General features: G+C 44.8%; 2 pseudogenes; one reads left to right on the top strand and one right to left on the bottom strand.

Annotated features, from left to right (window-relative positions):
• Positions 1-1,374: 1,374 nt before the first annotated feature.
• Positions 1,375-2,767, top strand: LOC143618626 (UDP-glycosyltransferase 88B1 pseudogene; annotated as a pseudogene).
• Positions 2,768-17,686: 14,919 nt separating this feature from the next.
• Positions 17,687-19,022, bottom strand: LOC143618628 (UDP-glycosyltransferase 88B1 pseudogene; annotated as a pseudogene).
• Between the last annotated feature and the right edge of the window lie 1,544 nt (positions 19,023-20,566).

Raw genomic sequence — 20,566 nt, 5'->3', positions numbered from 1 at the left:
GACCCATTTCAACTCATGCATTTTGACCCGTTTCAATCATTTTCTTTTTTTAGCTTGATCAATCATGACCCATTATATACATTTTATTACAACCTATTCAACCCATGGGTCACATTTTCCACTCTAACCTAAGCTCTATGTACGCCATTTCTTCCGTTCCTCTCACAAACAAACCCTAACTGTTGTCACCGTATTCAACCCCTAGACCCGGCGGCGTGCTACCACCGCTGCTATCCGGTCTGCTTACGAACTTTTTCTATGCCTATTTTGAATTTTTTTTTTTTTTTTGTCAAACTTTGATTATTTTGTTAATTTTCCCTTTATTAATTATGCTTGTCAAAATGGCCTATATTTGATGAGTTCCCTTTTATATCTTATATATTGAAGCAGTTTTTGACTAGGCTGCTAATGTTTGATCTTTATAAATGTTAGTCTAGTTGTGTTACAACCGAAGTGTTCTTGTTAATATTCATAAGAATGAGCTTATGTTGGTTAATCTAGGCCAACAACGGATTTAACAACATGATAACTTAATATTGGTCTATACGATAAAATCCAACTCTAAAGACGTTAGCCATTAGCCAATTGTTCAAGATTGGTTGCTTCGATCTCATGGGTCACGTCGTCTGCATGCATGGGCTACATTGCCTATATAATTCACAACCATCTGTCCATCCACATATATAATGATAATCTACCATAGACCAAAACCTTATTAACCAAATGGGAAGTATTGTGTTGTACCCATCACCAGCCATGGGTCACCTCGTTTCAATGGTGTCCTTCATACTCCATCATCGTCCTCACCCTCACCAACTCTTTCAACACCGGTAACCTCCCCTCCTACATCCGCCACATCTCGGTCACCAACTCCGCAGTCACAATATTCCACCACCTTCCAGATATCCCTCTTGATCCCGCAACTTGCCCTTTTACAGAAGCAGTACTCTTCGATCTTATTCGATGTGGCATTGACAATGTAGCAGACGCCCTCCAGTCCATATCTCCTTCCTCGTTAATTATCGATATTTTTTGCACCTCCATCATGGCAGCGGCTTCAAAACTTAACATACCCGTGTACTACTTTAGTACTTTCGGTGCTTGTTTCACGGTTGAGCTTCTATATTTCAACACGCTTGATCGGGATTTAAAGATATGAACAGACTAGTTTATCCGCCAGGAATGCCACCCATACCATCATCCCAAATACCAGTAGCGGTTCTTGATAGAAGCTCAACGGATTACTCAGGTGTTCTTGAAATCTCTAAATGCATGCCCAAAGCAGCTGGGATTATTGTAAACAGTTCGATTTATAAATAATTCACAGCCATGAGTCGTCCATCCATGCAATCTCGCACATACCAAATTTACCAAATGGAGACTATTGTTTTGTACCCAACACCAGCCATGGGTCACCTCGTTTCAATGGTGGAGCTCGGAAAATTCATCATCAAACACCATCCTTCATACTCCATCATCGTCCTCACTCTCACCAACTCTTTCAACACCGGCAGCCTCCCATCCTACGTCCGTCGCATATCCGCCACGATCCCCACCATCACCTTCCACCACCTTCCAGATATCCCTATTGATCCCGCAACTTACCCCTCTAGGGAGGCCGTACTCTTCGATCTTATTCAACTTAGCATTGACAATGTCGCAGACGCCCTAAAGTCCATTAATCCTATCGCGCTAATTATCGATCTTTTTTGCGGCTCTGCCATGCCTGCGGCTGCAAAACTTAACATTCCCGTGTACTACTTTATTACTTCAGGTGCTTGTTGCACAAATACGCTTTTATATTTCACCACGCTTGATCGGGATTATCCGGGAAATTTTAAAGATATGAATAGACTAGTTTATTCACCAGGGATGCCACCAATTCCATCGTTCCAAATGCCGGTAGCGTCTCTTGATAGAAGCTCTAGAGATTACTCAGGTGTTCTTGAAATCTCAAAATCAATGCCCAAAGCAGCTGGGATTATTGTGAACACGTTCGATTCGCTTGAGCCGAAACCAATTAATGCAATCCGTGACGGATCGTGCCTCGAAGGTCAGCCTACGCCACCACTTTATTGTGTCGGGCCCCTGCTTGCTGATGGGAGTGATGGTTCCCATGAGTGTTTGAGTTGGCTCGATTTGCAACCGAAAGAGAGTGTTGTGTTCCTGTGTTTTGGGAGTGAGGGTTTCCTTTCGGTTGACCAGATAAAGGAGATTGCTAAGGGGTTGGAGATGAGTGGACATAGGTTTTTGTGGGTGATACGAAGCCTGACACCGAGCAAAGAGGATTTCGATTTGGCATTGTTGTTGCCGGATGGGTTTTTGGATCGCACGAAGGAAAGGGGTTGTGTGGTGAAGAGATGGGTGCCGCAGGTGAAAGTGTTGAGTCATGACTCGGTTGGTGGGTTTGTGACACACTGTGGGTGGAACTCGGTGTTAGAAGCTGTACGTGCTGGTGTGCCTATGGTGACGTTGCCTTTGTATGCGGAACAAAGGATGAATAAAATTGTTATGGTTGAGGAAATGAAGTTGGCTTTACCGTTGGACGAGTCTGAGTACGGGCTTGTGGTGGCAGCGGAGGTGGAGAAGCGGGTTAGGCAGTTGATGGATTCGGCGGAAGGGAAGATCATTAGGGCGGTGGTAAAGGCTAAGAAGGTGGAAGCAGAGATGGCATTGAGCGACGGTGGGTCTTCTCGTATCGCATTGGCGGCTTTGGTTAAGTCGATGCAGACGATGCCTCTAATTTCATCCTCTTAAGTGTTTAATGAATTTGTATTGCAAAGACAAAAGCCAAGGTGATTAATAAAATTATTATGATATTGTACTAGATGTAAAATAGTGAAATATATAATTTTCACCGAGTTTGACGACGGATATCTATTTGTAACGGTGATTAATAAAATTATTATTAATTGGGTTTATCTAAAACTATATGAGGCCTTCACACTGAACTTCTCCATATATAATGCCTAGCATTAAGGCAGGGTGTTCTGGTGCATGACGCACGGACGACATGGTAACACAACATCAGAGCTACGCAAACACAGCACGTCGAGCTTGTATGAGTGTCTATGTAAGGCGCCTAGCGTTAGCTCACTCAAACTCCTAAGTATTTGCAGATATATAATTTTTAGACCGTTGGGTTATATATATGGTTGTAAAATGTGATTTGAAAATCAACTTTTTATTTATTTTACACAACACAAAATCCCATTCTAGACAAACAAGTGAACAACTAAATCTTATTCTATAAAATGGATGCAAACGTCAAATTTACTCAATGTCAGCCAAAATATGGAAACGTTAGTTGGTAACGTGACATAATGTAAAGAGATTCAGTTAAAAGAAATGTCAATTACCTTGAATGAAAAGAATATCATTCAAAGAAATATAGATTCTTAGATCGTAAGAAAGATAGGTCTTGTGGTGAAGAGATGTGCAATGCATGGGAAAGTGCTGAATCATGACTCAGACACTCAGAGCATCTAGAATAACAAACTTATACAAACCGTCACATCATCGCCACACAATATTCCGAACCTTTCTTAAAAAACTTACTTTCTTCCGCAACAACTATAAACCTCCACAAACTCGATTAAAAAATATTAAATGTGTATATATAATATACATATGCGTGTGTGTGTGAGAGGGTGGCACATCACCCGTCTGTTGCAGGTTTGACTTCACTCCCCGACAAGGATGTTTGTGTCTTTCAAGTTTGCCCATTGCCACGTAGATCCAGACATAGGAAATCGGAGTCTGTTGTGGATGCTCTCAGTATTGAAATCGACGTGCGACTGTGTGCGAATGGTGACGTTGTCATTGTATGTGGATAAAACAGATGCATAAAATTATGATGGAGTACGAGGATGGGATTGTGGCTTTGGCGGAGGAGGTGGTGTATGCTTGAATGGGGTTAATAAATATTTGATGGATACTGCGGAAGAGAAGCGAATAAAAATTTGATTTAAAAAAATAAATATTAAATGTATTATTAAAAATTAAAGCAAAAGGGTGAGTTGGTGAGCTCGTGACAAAGGATGAATAAGTGGATTACTAGCAAGAATAATGGTGGTGACAAGCTAAGTGGATTAAATACAGCTCACTGCTCAGTCTTGTTGTTTCAGGGAGGGTGATGGTCGTCACATATCCCCCACCCCCTTTCTCCCCCATTGAAGAAACGTGGTTCGACTCACTGGTAGACGATCTACTTTCCTCGGGTATGATTATGCTCTTCCACCGATGGATCTCTGAAATCTAGGTTCTTCCACCTACAAAATGAACAGCACCGTAAACTTACCTCTCAGAAAAGGACAGAGGGGTCCTCTTTGGGGTAACCCTCCGGTGTGAGAATAAGTGTTTGTAGGAGAAGATAATAATATCAGAGTAAGGAAAATGGAATGTATTGCTTAATAGCTGAATACTCTGTAATTGTCTGTGATTGTGTGATCTTCCTTGTGGAGTTGATGTGGTATTTATAGTGCTAGGGTTTCCACTGATTGGGCTCAGCCTTGTTGGCCTCCTCCAATTGCTTTGCGCCACGTGTCCTTGGGGACACCTGGTGCTTTTTCATTGGTTGTAATCACGTGGTAGCACATGGGTTTTGCTGAGTTGTCCACCTTTCATTGGCAGCTGTCAACATCAGCATATTCTTATTCCTTAAAAAGATACCTTCTGGAAGGTTGTCTGACGTGCACCATCAAGGTTGCCCTAATCCTGATTTGGATAAGGACGAGGTTGATTATATGCATGTATGATACGCGCCTATCCTGAGGATGCGCGAGGTCTTCTCTTTATTCTCACGCGCAGATGTTTCATGCGCAGATGTGATATGCACAAGCATGTGATATGCGCCACGCGCGGATGCGCCACGCGCAGATGTGATATGCGTGAGCATATGATATGCGTGAGCATATGTGATGCGTGAGCATATGTGATGCGTGAGCATGTGATGCCTGAGCATATGTGATATGCGTGAGCATATGTGATATGCGCCACGCGCATAGGTTTTGGCTTTGTGCCTTCATAATGTCTTGATTTCAAGCCTCTTGTCTATATCTTGTGGGTTGACCCGCCTCGCTCGGTGTTGAGGCGGGTACATACCTCTTCAAGCCCCCCCAGTCTAATGTGTGTCTTGTCTCGCGCGAGCGAGGTAAGATAGATATTAGACTTAATAGGTTGCTCTTTTTAATAGGGTTTGTCTTTTCTTCTTATTACTCATCGTTGCGCGAAATTCTATCCTTTTGGCTGAAAACGAATCGTCCCTGTACGTGGTTGGTTGTTGCTGACATGCGTCAGTGATGGAGACGTGTCAGACCTTTCGTGTGCTCGAGGTGCTACAGTTGCCTTTCATGTCTCCTCACATAGTGTCAGGAACACGTGTCGCGCTCGCGTTGGTCCGTACCTGCGAGTGGTGGCGCGTGAACTATGGTAGCAGCTGTATCGTTTCTTTTCGTGTCCCCTCACACGGTATCAGGGACACGTGTCGCGCTCGCGTTGGCTTACACCTGCGAGTGGGGGCGCGTGCAGTCCGTTCAGTGCCAAATTTTCTTTCTCCTGGGCCTATAAAAGCAAGCCCTTAGAGCTTTTATTCTTCATCTTCTTTGTTGTTTATTCGAAGCTTTCCTTTCTTTCGTTCTTTTCCGATTACCGTCTTCTGCTTCCAGATCTCTGTTCTTTTAGAGGTATCCTCCGTTCGTTTTTACAGTTGTATGTCTGATAGTTCAGACAACACAATCTCCCCTATCCATCACCGTGTTAAATCCTTAGTAATGTCTACGTTGAAGAAGACCGACAAGGGGAAGAGGGCTGCTGAGGCCTCATCGGAGGAGGTAGGGAGGACCAAGGCAGTGAAGAAGTGGGATGAGATCCCCTGCAAACTGAGGCAGGCCGATCTTGACAGCCTTATCGATACTCAGGGTTTTCTCCCTGAGTATGGCTGCATGCTGCCGGCGGCCGGGCAAACGGCGGCGGACCCGCCCACCGGCTATATAACCCTTTATAGCCATTTTTTCACCCACTGCAACCTTCGTCTCCCGATGACAAGGTTTGTGGGTGCGCTGCTTAAGTTTTATGGGATTCATATATCCCAAGTCCATCCGTTTGGACTTGTGCGCATGACTCACTTTGAGTTCATGTGCAAATCCCAGCGCGAGGAGCCCACCCCTCGGCGCTTTCAGTTTTTTTATAAGCCCAAGATCCAAGATTCTTGGTTCTCTTTTATTCCTCGCAGTCAGAAGGTCAAGTGCTGCACTGTTTCATTCAAGAGCCTTCATGACTGGTCTGAGAGATTTTTCTACATCAGGGCTGGTGTGATCCCCATCCGCATAACCATGCGCGCGATTTCTTCTGCACCTGCGGATGTGGGTGTCCTCAAGAACCCAACTGGCGCCTGGGTAAACAAGTTGACTGCCGAACCATCCCCCGCGAAGAACATTTGCGAGGAGGCGCTGGTGGGGGTTGGCATGAGCAGGAGGTGGGCCGACAGCGCGACTGAGCCCGTTATCCAAGTTGACGGCTTGTGTAAGTTAATCTCATTCCATTACCTCTGCGCTAATGTACTTCGTTTTGCTGATATCATTTGACTTGTTTTGTGCAGTCAGCAAGGAGTATGTCCACGCCGCCTATGACGAGCATATGGAGGGTGGCTCCGTCGCGCTGGGCGCTGGGGAGGTTGGTTTCCCCGATCGCTTCGATGACATGTTCATCCCTGTTGATCTGGGATTTGTCTTTGACAGCGATGCGCCTGGTAAGCCTTTGTACTTATACTTATGCCTTTATACCAAATTTGGCTAACATTTCCTTTGCACTTATTGTAGATGCGCTCGAAAACTACGAGCTGGAGCTCGCGGAAGAGGAGGAGGAGGCGCCCCAACTAAAGCGTAAGGCTAAAGGGAAAACTGGCGCAGGGGCCAGTAAGAAACAGAAGAAAGATGATGCCCCTGTTGTTCAGGATCCTCCTACCCAGGCGAAGGGACTTGAGAAAACCCAGGTGTTTACCACCAAGTTTTCCCTGTCTTCCCTGCCTCAAAAAGTGGGCAGACCTCCTGTCCACCTGAGGTATGGTGGCGCTACCTCCTCCCTTCGCGCGGCGGAAAAGGGAAGCGGTGTTGCGCCTTCGACATGTATACTTTGCTTATCCTTTGCCTATCTTTTATGGTTCTATGAGCGCGATTCTGATAGAATTACTAACGAATCTTTGCTCACTCAAATGCGTGAAGAGCCGGCGACCTTGGTGGATCAACCTCAAGCGCCACAAGATGCCGAGGCTGCGCCGGAGGTCCCTTCGAAGTCCCCCGTTTTACCCTCAAAAAAGGGTAGAATGGACTTCATGGCGATGTTTGCCTCGCGAACGGAGTTGCGCCAAGGTATGTATTGCGCTTTTATTTTCTGACTTTTTTCTTTTAGATCAAGTCATGAACCATTTCTTTTTGTTGATTTTTTCATAGGAGTCATAGCTGGCGTACAAGCTGCTGGCGGCACTCCTGGCGCCGGTGCCAGCGCCGCTGGTTCTGCTCCTGCTCCTGCAAGTGCTGAATCTCCCCTCATCGGGATTACTAAGGAGCAGGAGGCCGTTTTACGCGCCGACCTGGCGGCGTCGAGACCTCACTCACCTCCTCCTGCGCACAGCCCTCCTCGCGAGACTGATTTTGGTTCTAGGTCGCAGGAGAAAAGGCCTGTTTCCGAGGAGGATGAGGAGTTTGAAGTTGAAGACTCCGACGGCGGCCGCGCCAGCCCTGCAGCGCCACGAGGTTTCGCGGCGGAGCCTTCTCGTGGGGCTGGCGCTGACTTTTCTGCTTCATCCCCGCAGGTATAGGTTCATTTTTGCTCCGCTGCGCGGACTTCCATCTTAGTGTTTTGATGACTTAGATCATTACTTTGTGTTTGCAGGAATCCGATCACATTTACCGCCCGAGATGGAATATTACTGAGGACAGCACATTTCAGTCCATGGGCGTGTGTGCGGAATTCTGGGCTCATTCTGTGCCTCCAGCTGAAAGGAGGTTCCAGGAGGACCGCGCTCGCGATGACTTGCTCAACGATCATCTGTTTGCTGGGTCGGCCTTCTTTGCTGCCTCCCAAGAGCTTCGCTATGATTACGTAAAGGTACGTGATGCTCTTGCGGAAGCCAAGCAAGAGGCTAAAGTGTCTGCTTGGCATCTTTCTGATGCTCGAGAGAGAGCTGAGAAGCTCCAAGCAGAGCTCAGTGAGAACAGAGCAAGTGCTAACAGCGCCTTCGTGAAGCGCGGGCATGAGCTTCAGGCTGCGCGGGAGAAGCTACAGGCGGCGGAGGCGGACGCGGCCAAGTACGCGCGTAGAGCGCGCGACTTGGAGCTGGACGCGGAGGCGCGTGACCAAGCTCTTGTCCAGTCTATAACTGAAAAATCATCACTGGAGAGTGAGGTTGCGCGCCTGAAGAAGGAGCTGGCGGCCGCGCAGGCCGAGAAGGATGAAGCCTTGGCGACGGCAGCGTCTAGCCAGGAAGCGCTCGAGCTTGCGCGAGCGGAAAAGGAAGAAGTCCTAGCGGCAGCAGCGTCCGACAAAGAGGAGATGAAACAGACTAAGGAAACTGTTGAGTTGTTAAACTCTCAGATTCCTTCCCTCGAGACGTCTGTTGCTTCCCTCGCGCAGGATCGCCAATGGCTAATCTCACAGGGTGTGACTCGTTGCGCTTACGCGATGAAATATTCAGACGAGTTTCAGGCCCTTGTGATGGATTGCAACGCTGCCGCGCGCTTGGTGGGTCGAGCTGAAGGGTTTAAGGATGGCTATGAATATGGGATGCTGAAGAAGAACCCATCCGACTACCCTTATCAGAGCGACGTTGCCTACGCGGACATGGCCGCGATGGGGGAGAAGTATTTGAATACTCTCATTCCCATCCTTGGGCAGGTATTTTAACTTTAATGAGATTACTTTGATTTATTTTCCAAGTATTTTTGTACTCATATTTTTGCTTATGATTTGCAGATATCCGCGCTTGCTGACCAGCCCGACCTCGGCGCGCTAAAGAAATTACTTGACGAGTGCGAAGGGGCTGGTGGCGGCGATGATGGCGCGGGGAATGCTGCTCCTGCTAGCGGCTCTGGCGTGGCCAAAGGATCTGCTCCTGACACTATTGTGACAGAAGACTCCATTCAGGATGAACAACTTGACTATGGTCAGTTTGGAGATGACGAGGAGCAGGCTGCGCCAGATGCTGAGGGCGGTGATGAGGATGATGAAGAGGCTGACGTCAACGTGGAGACTTGAGAAGCCCTTCATGTTTTTTATTTTTATTTGTAGTTTGTATCTCATCATCTTGTAAACTTGTAAATTTCAATGCTTTGGAATGAAATTTTGTTTTTCCCTTATTCGCATCTTGCGCATTCCCCATCCATCTCTTTATATTGCATGTTTGCTTGTTGAATATAAGATATGCTTGCACGTTGAAATAAGAACAAGGTTGTAAGGGAATTATTATACTTAATCCTTGTCATATTGTAAGTGATTTTGCCATATCTTGATTTGGTTGACACATGTCTTGGCGTTTTCATTATTCCTCTTTTGCGCGACATTATCGCGCATTTATTATATGGAATTATGAGATTTTTAGCCTTTACGTGTCAATATGTGTTACTCAGATATCCATTACAATTTTATGCGCGACCTCGACCTCGACCTTAGACCTTAACAACTATGTTTTGGCATTTGCTTTGCCTTAGTTGTGTTTAGGTATTTTTATGGTCAGGCTGCGCAGCATGTAGGATGGATGTTGTGAGTGATTTGAGCTAAGGCTCACATTATTGGGCTAAGGCCCTGAGCTAAGGCTCATATTATTGGGCTAAAGCCCTGACGTTTTAGAGTTAAGACTCGTTAACGCGTTTGAGCTTGAAGCTCGCGCATGTATGTTTTATTTCGTTTTATTTCGTTTTGATGTCAATACAATGTTGTCATATTGCTCAAAATTAATAAAGGGAAGTGTGAAACATGTATGCAAAAGGTAATAGAATCCACATTAAGAGAAGATAGCGCGTATCATTATTCATAATGGCTTAAAAAGCCTTGATTACAAACTTGACATTTTTTACATGAAACATTTTCTAAGCTGTGCTGCGTTCCATGCGCGCGGGATCTTCTTTCCATTCAAATCTTTTAAGGCGTATGCGCCTTTTCCCAATTCTTCCAAGACTTGATAAGGTCCCTCCCAATTGGGGGACATTTTTCCCGGGGGTATCGCGCGGCTAGCTTCATTGTTTCGAAGGACAAAATCATTTTTCTTGAAGTGGCATTCTTTCACGCGCTGGTTGTAATATTTTTCCAGTTTTTTCTTGTATTTGGCTTCACTGATGATAGCCGCCTCTCTGCGCCCTTCAAGTAAGTTGAGATCCAACCTTCTTTCGCGCTCGTTATCAATCTTGCTCATCATGAGCACTCTATGGGATGAGCATCCAATTTCTGCTGGAATCATTGCCTATGTTCCATAGGTTAGGCTGAACGGGGATTCGCCATTGCTGGTTTTGCTTAATGTCCTGTGTGCCCACAGGACATTAGGTAGCTCTTCAACCCAAGAGTGGGATTCTCCCTCTAACCTTTTCTTCAACCCATTCAGCAAGCTTTGGTTAGCGCGTTCCACTTGGCCATTCCCTTGAGGGTGATAAACCGAAGTGAAAATTTGGTTGATGCGCAATTCCTTGAGCCAGCTGGATATCTTCTTGTCAGTAAATTGCTTGCCATTATCGCTCACAATTTCCATGGGCAAGCCAAAACGGCATATGATGTGGCTCCAGATAAACTGCTTCATCGCTTCAGCTGTGATTTTTGCTAGTGGCTTGGCTTCAACCCATTTTGTGAAATAGTCTACTGCCACTACCAAAAATTTTACTTGCCCTTGTGCTTGCGGAAGGGGACCCACAATGTCGATTGCCCATTTGTGGAAAGGCCATGCGGAGGTCACTGGAATCAAGTTGTTCTTTGGCCGCATGGTGTTTGGCGCATAGCTCTGACATGCTTTGCATTTTTGGATCTCTTTTAGAGCGTCCAAGTACATGCCTGGCCAATAGTAACCTGCGCTCATTGCCTTGGCAACCACCATGCGCGGGCCAGCATGTATTCCACAGATTCCTTCGTGTATCTCTCTGATCACATAACTTGCTTCCTCAGCATCTAGGCATTTCATGAGCGGCCCAAGATAAGAGCGTCGATATAATGTGCCATCAAGGAGTTCATAGTTCTGCGACTTGTGTCTTATCTTCCTCGCCTGTGCGCGATCATCTGGTACCTTTCCCTCCTTCAAGAATTCCATTATTGGGGTTATCCATGATGAAGGGGTTGTATGAGTTACAAGGACAGACTTCGCTACCACCGACGGGTTGCTCATTACTTCTACCCTGACATCTTTGCCAAAGTGATCGAAACTGGTTGATGCCATCTTACTCAGCGCGTCTGCAGATTTGTTTTCACTGCGCGGAATATGAATGATTCTGAAGCAGTCAAATTGCTCGATGAGCTTTTTCGCCTGCTCTAGATATAGAGGCATGGTGTTCTCCTTGGCATCATAAAGGCCATTGATCTGTGCTGCTACCAAGTATGAATCAACATGGGCCTTTAGCTTTTTAACTCCGAATTTGTACGCGATGCGCAGCCCAGCCAGCAGGGCTTCATACTCAGCCTCATTGTTGGTGCTCTTGAAGTCCAACCTGATGGCATAAGTATATTCATGATTCTCTGGATCCACCAGCTTGAGACCTGCGCCGGACCCTTCGTTGTTTGAAGCTCCGTCAGTGAACAATCTCCAAACATTTTCTTCATCATTGGCTCGCGGAGGGTCTACCTCGCGCTGGGCCTCTTCAACTCTTCCTTCGGAGATTTCTGCGATGAAATCAGCTAAAACTTGCCCCTTTATTGCTGGACGGGGCTTATAGGTGATCGTGTGTTCACCTAATTCCAGGGCCCATTTTGTCTGCCTTCCCGAGAGCGCGGGGCACCGCAAGACTTGCTGGATGTTGTAACCAGTTAGAACTTCAATAGGATGACCATTGAAATATCTATGAAGCTTGCGCGACGCGTGTGTTAGTGATAAAACTAACTTTTCCATGATGGAGTAGCGCGTCTCAGGATCTGTCAGCACCCGACTCACATAGTATATTGGCGTTTGGATTCCCTTGCGATCCACCAACAGTACTGCGCCGATGGCGCTCTCTCCTGCTGATAGATACAATGTCAAGGTTTCACCAGGAAGTGGAGCTGTGAGCGCGGGCAGATTTATCAAACATTCTTTAATCTCACTGAAAGCTTGCTCGGCCTCAGGAGTCCATTTGAACTGGCTTTTCTTTAAGCAGTTTCTCAATGTATTGACAAATGGGGTAGATTTGCTTGCATGGTTCGCTAGGAACCTGTTGATTGATACCAATCTACCATTCAGCTTCTGGACTTCTTTCATGGTGGATGGCGAGGGCATGTCAAGGATGGCCTCCACCTTTTCTGGGTTCACCTTAAAACCATCCTTGGTGACCATTACACCTAGAAATTTTCCCTCTTGTACACCGAAAGTGCATTTGCTCGGATTGAGCTTCATGTTAACTTCCGTTAGGCGCCCAAGGGTTTCTTCGATGTCTTTGAGCATTTGTTTTTCCTCCCTACTTTTGATCACCAAAGCATCCACATAGACTTCTAGGTTTCTTCCAATTTGCTCGCTGAAAACGGCATCCATAAGTCTTTGGTAGGTGGCTCCCGCATTCTTCAAACCAAAGGGCATTTTTGTGTAACAAAAAACACCATTGTCGGTTCTGAAGGCGGTCTTGTCCTCATCTTGTGGTGCCATTTGAATCTGGTGATAGCCCTTGTAGGCATCCAGGAAACATTTTAGTTTGAATGGCGCCACGGAGTCCACATTTGCGTCGATGTTTGGGAGGGGGTAACAATCTTTTGGGCATGCTTTGTTGAGGTCTTTGAAGTCAATGCACATCCTCCATGACCCGTTACTTTTCTTTACCATCACAGGATTGGCTACCCATGTCTGGTATCGTATCGGGAGGATGATGTTTGCGCGCAATAGATCCTCAACCTGCTCATTCATGGCCCTCGCTTTCTCATCCCCCATGACTCTCTTCTTTTGAGCAATTGGCTCTACAGACTTGAACGTGTTGAGAGAATGTTGTGCCAGGTCTCGCGGAACCCCCGTCATATCAGAGTGTTGCCACGCGAAGACCGACATATATGCTGTGAGCAATCTTTTCATTCTCAACCTCGTGTCGTCTGATATCGTTGCGCCAATTGTGATTTTCTGCTCCGGGAATTTTGGGTTGAGAATCCATTCCTCTGGCGCGTTATCTGCCATTGGAAGTTTCATTCTCCCTTCCCGCGGAGTATTTGTCACTGCACACAAATGATCTCGGTATACAAAAGTTACACCTGTTGGTGTTGGGAACCCCAACGCGCCGTGCGCTGGCGACGGTATGGCGTTAAATTGGGCAATCGTTCCTCTACCCAAGATCATATTGTGGCAAGAAGTGGTGGGCAAGACCAAGAAGTTGACAACTTCGGCTCGCTTGTGTTTCTCATCCCCCATAGTTAGCTCAAATTGTATTTGACCTAGGGGATGAATGATTTCATTTGAAACACCAGAGATTGGTGCATTCACAATTTCAAGCCTTGCTTGGTCTGCCGGATCCAGTTTTCTGAAACATTGCTCATACATGATGTCTGATTCGCTGCCAGTGTCCACCAGGACTTTTGACACTTCGTAATGAGCAATGTGTGTAGTGATGACAAGAGGACTGCTGATAGAAGGGCCTCCCCTGATTCTTGGGAAGATTACTTGTTGCTCGCGCCAATCTCCTTGGATTTGCGCGCTTCTCTTTCTTGATGTTTGCCCTTGCCTTCCTCCCTCGGCTACACAGATTCTTTTGTACTTTTTGCTGGCAGAGGCTCCTTCTGGTTGTTCACTTTCTGGTCTTGGGTTTTTCACCAGGTGAGCCAGCTTGCCTGATTTCACATCTTTTTCAATTGCATCCTTCAAGTGATGGCATGCATCAGTGTTGTGTCCCGTGGACTTGTGAAACTCGCAGTACTTGCCACTGTTTGATGGTCCCTTGTAGTGTAGTGGCTTGGGGCTTTTGAACTGGACATTCTCAGTGCTTAACACTTGTGAAGGTGTTTTAGTGAGGGGAGTCCAGATTCTTGGCAGAGGTCTGCTAGGATCTCTGCCGCCTTCCCTCTTGTCACCCTCCCCGCGATTACGAACGTCTTTTTGGGGCTGGGGTGAGCTTGGTTGCGCCTGCTTTTCTGCGGAAGAAAAACTGGTTGATTGCAACTTGGACCATACAGTGTTCTGTTTGCCCCTTCTTTCGCTGCTGCGCGGTGCCTCTGCTTGATGCCCTCTTTCTCTCGCTCTATCTTGGGCAATTTGTTTTTCATTTCTCGCGAAGACTCGCGATGCTTCCATTAGCTTGGCCCAAGTGGTTGGCATGCCATCTCTGCTTACGAGAGCTCGGCGGAGTTGATCACTGCGCGCGCCTTGTATAAAGGCCACGCGCAGTAGTTGCTCAGTGATACCTCCGATTGCCCGAGACTCCTGATTGAAACGAGTGATGTAGTCTTCAATCGTTTCATCATTCCTGCGCACGCAGTGCATGATGTCATCAGGTTCGCGCGTGTGTCTGCGCTGTTGTACGAAGTGAGCTTGGAACTTTTCCAATAGTTCCTCGAACCCATCGATTTGCCCAGTAGGCAAGCTTTCGAACCAGACACGCGCCGCGCCCGTGAGGCAGCGAGCAAACATGTGACACCATGTTGGCATCGTCCAGCTTTCTAGGTTTCCAGTGTTGTAAAAACCTTGTAAGAAATCGTCTGGATCTGTTGTGCCGTCATATTTGCCCAAACCACTTGGCATCTTGGTCTTGTGCTGGATAGGGGCCTTCGCGATGCGCTCAGTGAATTTTGAATGTTTCACCAAGATGGCTGGCCTGTATGGTGTGGTTACATCCACTTGCCCTCTCACTGGTGGGCTGTATGGTGTGTGCAGATCCAGATCGGCTCTGGCTCCAGGCGCCATGTTCATTTGCGCGCGGAGCTGTGAGCCTCCTGCATGAGTGTCTCGCGTCTTCCTGACGCTGTGCACTTCTTCATCACTAAACTCAGCGTGTTCAGTGTGAACAGAGTAACCCTCTTCCGGCGCGCGCGCCCTTTTTGTTCCTTGAATGGCTTGCCTGTCAAACGCTAGCCTTTGTGTTAAGTCGGCTAACTTTTTCTGTTTGACCATTTCATTGTACTTGTCCATTAGACGTCGTTGCTCGTTTATGAGCCATTCTTTAGGGTCATTGGTTTCATCTTTTGGACCCATTGGTCCTTTTTGTTTCGCGCCGGCAAGATTTTGTAACGTGAGATCGTCTGGAGGAGTTTCAGTCTGGCTGTGAGGAGTTGTGATGAAAGGACGGTTACTGGTGGTGCGCGTAGAATCACGCGGCCCCCTCAGAAACTGCTGTCCCTCATTAACATCCTCACGTTCAATATCCTCCAGAACTTGATCGACGTTACGAGCACCAGAAACCATGGTGAAATTTTGTTTTTTTAGAGATCTGATGAGATCTTGTTGCCGTTGTAACAGTGGATGGCGCCAATGAAGAAACGTGGTTCGACTCACTGGTAGACGATCTACTTTCCTCGGGTGTGATTATGCTCTTCCACCGATGGATCTCTGGAATCTGGGTTCTTCCACCTACAAAATGAACAGCACCGTAAACTTACCCCTCAGAAAGGGACAGAGGGGTCCTCTTTGGGGTAACCCTCCGGTGTGAGAATAAGTGTTTGTAGGAGAAGATAATAATATCAGAGTAAGGAAAATGGAATGTATTGCTTAATAGCTGAATACTCTGTAATTGTCTGTGATTGTGTGATCTTCCTTGTGGAGTTGATGTGGTATTTATAGTGCTAGGGTTTCCACTGATTGGGCTCAGCCTTGTTGGCCTCCTCCAATTGCTTTGCGCCACGTGTCCTTGGGGACACCTGGTGCTTTTTCATTGGTTGTAATCACGTGGTAGCACATGGGTTTTGCTGAGTTGTCCACCTTTCATTGGCAGCTGTCAACATCAGCATATTCTTATTCCTTAAAAAGATACCTTCTGGAAGATTGTCTGACGTGCACCATCAAGGTTGCCCTAATCCTGATTTGGATAAGGACGAGGTTGATTATATGCATGTATGATACGCGCCTATCCTGAGGATGCGCGAGGTCTTCTCTTTATTCTCACGCGCAGATGTGATATGCACAAGCATGTGATATGCGCCACGCGCGGATGCGCCACGCGCAGATGTGATATGCGTGAGCATATGATATGCGTGAGCATATGTGATGCGTGAGCATGTGATGCGTGAGCATATGTGATATGCGTGAGCATATGTGATATGCGCCACGCGCATAGGTTTTGGCTTTGTGCCTTCATAATGTCTTGATTTCAAGCCTCTTGTCTATATCTTGTGGGTTGACCCGCCTCGCTCGGTGTTGAGGCGGGTACATACCTCTTCACCCATCACCATAACACGTACACTAAAGTGACTTAAATAGATCTTACTCTAGAGCGGGAGAGTAATAGGAAGATGATGATATGACGCTATCAAGATTTAAATAAATCTCTCTCCCTTACCGTAACAAATGAACTAAAAAGACTGCCTATTCAAAGAGATAAGTACCAAAATAGACACGTTGACAAAAAAAATATATAAAAATAAAGATGGAAAATCATTTTTGGGCAATATGGGCATCCATAACCGATCAGGCAATGAAAAATAAGTCTGCGGGCTAAGGAGACTAAAATTAGTATGTACACTAAACACGTTACTGTCAATCAAATCAATACACCAGTAAAGTGTCGTCTAATTTTCTGCCTTCGGCTAAGACTTAGCCTCCACTTTTAAGTGTCGACTAAGACTTAGCATTTCCTTCTAGATGCCGGCTAATGCTTACCTCTTCTTTGAATATGTATCATTTGATTAATTTGTTGTTTCGAGAACTCTATGATAGTTTTAGCTGTCTAAGGATGCTTTTACGAATCCAGGTCCATTGTGTAAAGAAACTAGATCACTTTTCCATTTCATAATTTTCCCCTATTCACATACTAAGTTTACCTTTGAGATTAATGTATTTGTATTATAAAGACAAGCATGCACGTGGTCGTTTGCATGGTAGATTTTTGTACTTCCATTATATAATGAATATATTGTAAGGGAAAAAAATCCTAAAATGGTGTCTAGTCACAATGGTGGCAGTTTTTAATTAATTGAGGATCAGCAATTTTGTTTTAAGTGTAACATATATTATTTTAAAAGTTAATGGGTTTTATTGGTTTGGGCTATACAGATTTTCAGTATTATGGCTAGCATCTAGCAAATTTGACGTTTGAATCTATTTTGTATATCACTATTAAGTTGTTTTTAGAGAATCTGATGTTGCTGTGTAAAACAATTAAAGTTCTGCTGATGTTTACAGGTGAATTAAAAAAATTCAGTGAAAAACTATATATACTAATTATCACGATTGCATAAGAGTTATTTGCGGTGAAAATTCAGTGAAAATAATATTTTCACTAAGATTACACCTAGTACAATCTTTCCATATGATTCATCGTATAGTAGATAAAATCAACCATATAAACCACCACCTGTGTGCATATCTTTGCAGGACATTCATTATTCACTTACGACGACGAGATCACGAAAGAGGCATCTCCGGCTTCAACGACTGGAGAAAGGTCCCCAATGCAACACGAGAAGACCCGTTGTCGCTCAAGGCACTCTCAGCTTCCACCTTCCGAGCCTTCACCACCGCCCTAATGATATTTCCTTCCGTCGAATCCATCAACTGCCTAACCCGCTTCTCCACCTCTGCGGCCACCACCAGCCCATCCTTGTTTTCGTCTAACGGTAAAGCCAACTTCATTGCCTCAACCATCACAATCTTAACCATCCTTTGTTCCGAATACAATGGCAACGCAATCATAGGCACACCAGCACGCATGGCTTCCAACACTGAGCTCCACCCGCAGTGCGTCACAAACCCACCAATGGATTCATGACTCAACACTTTCACCTGTGGTGCCCATCTCTTCAAAACACGGCCCCTTTCCTTCGTACGATCCAAAAACCCATCCGGCAACAACGATGCCAAATCGAAATCCTCTTTGCTCGGTGTCGGGCTTCGTATCACCCACAAAAACCTATGTCCACTCATCTCCAACCCCTTAGCAATCTCCTTTATCTGATCAGCCGAAAGCAACCCCTCACTCCCAAAACACAAGAACACAACACTCTCTTTCGGTTGCAAATCCAGCCAATCCAAACACTCATGAGAACCGTCGCTTCCATCCGCAAGCAGCGGCCCAACACAATAAAGTGGTGGCGTTTGATGATCTTCAAGGCACAATCCGTCACGAATCGCTTTAAGCGGTTTGGGTTCCAACGAATCAAACGTGTTTAAAATAAACCCAGCTGCTTTAGGCATGCATTTTGAGATTTCAAGAATTAATGAGTAGCCCGTAGAGCTTCTATCCAGAACCGGCATTGGCATTTGGGACGATGGAATCGGTGGCATCCCTGGTGAATAAACTAGCCTGTTCATATCTTTAAAATTACCCGGATAATCCCGATCAAGCGTGGTGAAATACAAAAATTTTATGAAGCTACAAGCACCAAAAGGCATAAGGTAGTACACAGGAATGTTAAGTTTTACAGCCGCGGGCATGGCAGAGGTGCAAAAAAGATCGATAAGTAACGCGATGGGATTAATGGTCTTTTGGGCGTCTGTCAATGCTAAGTCGAACAACATCAAAGATTACGACATCTGTAGAAGGGTAAGTTGCGGGATCAAGAGGGATATCTGGAAGGTGGTGGAATGTGATGGCGGGGTTGGTGGCGGAGATGTGGCGGACGTAGGAGGAGAGGTTGCTGGTGTTGAAAGAGTTGGTGAGAGTGAGGATGACGATGGAGTATGAAGGATGGTGTTTGCTGATGAGTTTTCCGAACTCCACCATTGGTACTAGGTGGCCCATGGCCAGGCAATAGTCCCCATTTGGTTAATTAGGGTTTGGTGTCTGTGAGATTAATTATGTGCTTGGCTAGGAGTTACATTGACTCAAAAAGTGCTTTTTGAGATTGTTTGTTTAACTAAAAAAGTGGTTTTTTTTTCCAAAAGTGTTTATTAAATTGCTACTTCTTCAAAAAAACGTTTTTGAAAAAGTGTTTGCATTAATTTTGTGATTGAAAAGGTTAATAAATTAATGAGTTAATATTTAAAACTTTTGTGGCTTTAAAGGCCAGTAAATAAGTTACTTTTTAAAGTGTTTAATTATCTTCATTATTTTTTAATAATGATTTTTTTAATTATTGTTGTCTGTGAGACTTAAACCAAAACCACCCTTTTTAAAACAAGGTGTTTAAAGGTTTTGCTGTGCTAATGGATCACTCCATTTGTAAGTGTTTAACTTAAGTTCTTCATATAAAATGATCAAATATGACTTTTTTGTATGTTTAAAACCGTCTATTACTATACTATAATATTATATGCTTGCCACATTGAATAGGTATTTACTGATTAAAACTTCAAAAAGTATAACAAATGTACGCCATTATACATAAGATAAATAATGATTTGACGGTGCCACGAAACCTTCAAAGCCATTGTTAGAGTGCAATTAATTTGGTGGTCTAAATTATAAATGTTCATCTGGTGTGATGGTTGGTGTTGTGGCAATTAATTTGGTAGTCTAAATTGTAAATGTTCACCTGATTTGATGGTTGGTGTTGTGGCAATTAATTTGGTGGTCTAAATTGTAAATGTTCACCTGATTTGATGGTTGGTGTTGTATCGTTAGTAATTCCATCTCTACTTCTCTAACGCGCTATAGGACTGTGCAACGGTTTGGAATCGCGAGAACCGGAACCGAAAATGACTAAAAGTTATAACCGGAACCTACTATAGTAAACCGGTTTGGTTTCATAACCGGTAAAGTTGGTTCTCACTAATCAGTTATGTGCCATAACCGGTTCGATAGTTTATTAATCTATGGAAACTTTGCATTTTTCAAAACAAGTTTATATAATTGTTTATGTCTTCTTTCATGATAAAATAAATTTATATTACAACATATACAACCATTATATTTTTTTTATTAAAATCTAATTGTTGAAATTAAATAAATCATTAGTGGAGATAGATTAAAGGAATATCATATCATTTTATATTAAATTATCTTAAAAACCTAAAATTAATCTTGGCTTCTAGGTATTGAATCCAAACAAAGAAGATTTGAATTAAAGAATGATTGAATGAATGATGGTTAATAAGTTACCTTGTAAAAAATGGGGATTGATAAATTTATTTAAAAAGTTTTTAATATTCCAGTTCTTCATTTCCACGTCTAGAATCGCGGTTTTACCCGGAACCGAACCGGACCGTTTAATGCAAATACTAAGAACTGAGAACCGTAAGGTAACACATGTTAGCAGTTCTGAGACACCGGTTTGGTTTCGGTTCCTCGGTTCAGAAGGTTCCGAACCGTTTCTTGCTCACCCCTATACGCGCATGTGCATATCC

The sequence above is a fragment of the Bidens hawaiensis genome, unplaced genomic scaffold (assembly GCF_021521415.1).
Source record: "Bidens hawaiensis isolate Kalapana, Puna unplaced genomic scaffold, B.hawaiensis_p1.1 tig00419493_1, whole genome shotgun sequence".
In the NCBI taxonomy this organism is placed as follows: Eukaryota; Viridiplantae; Streptophyta; class Magnoliopsida; order Asterales; family Asteraceae; genus Bidens; species Bidens hawaiensis.
Note: the sequence above shows the minus strand (reverse complement) of the source record. Positions and strands in the feature narration are given on the sequence as shown.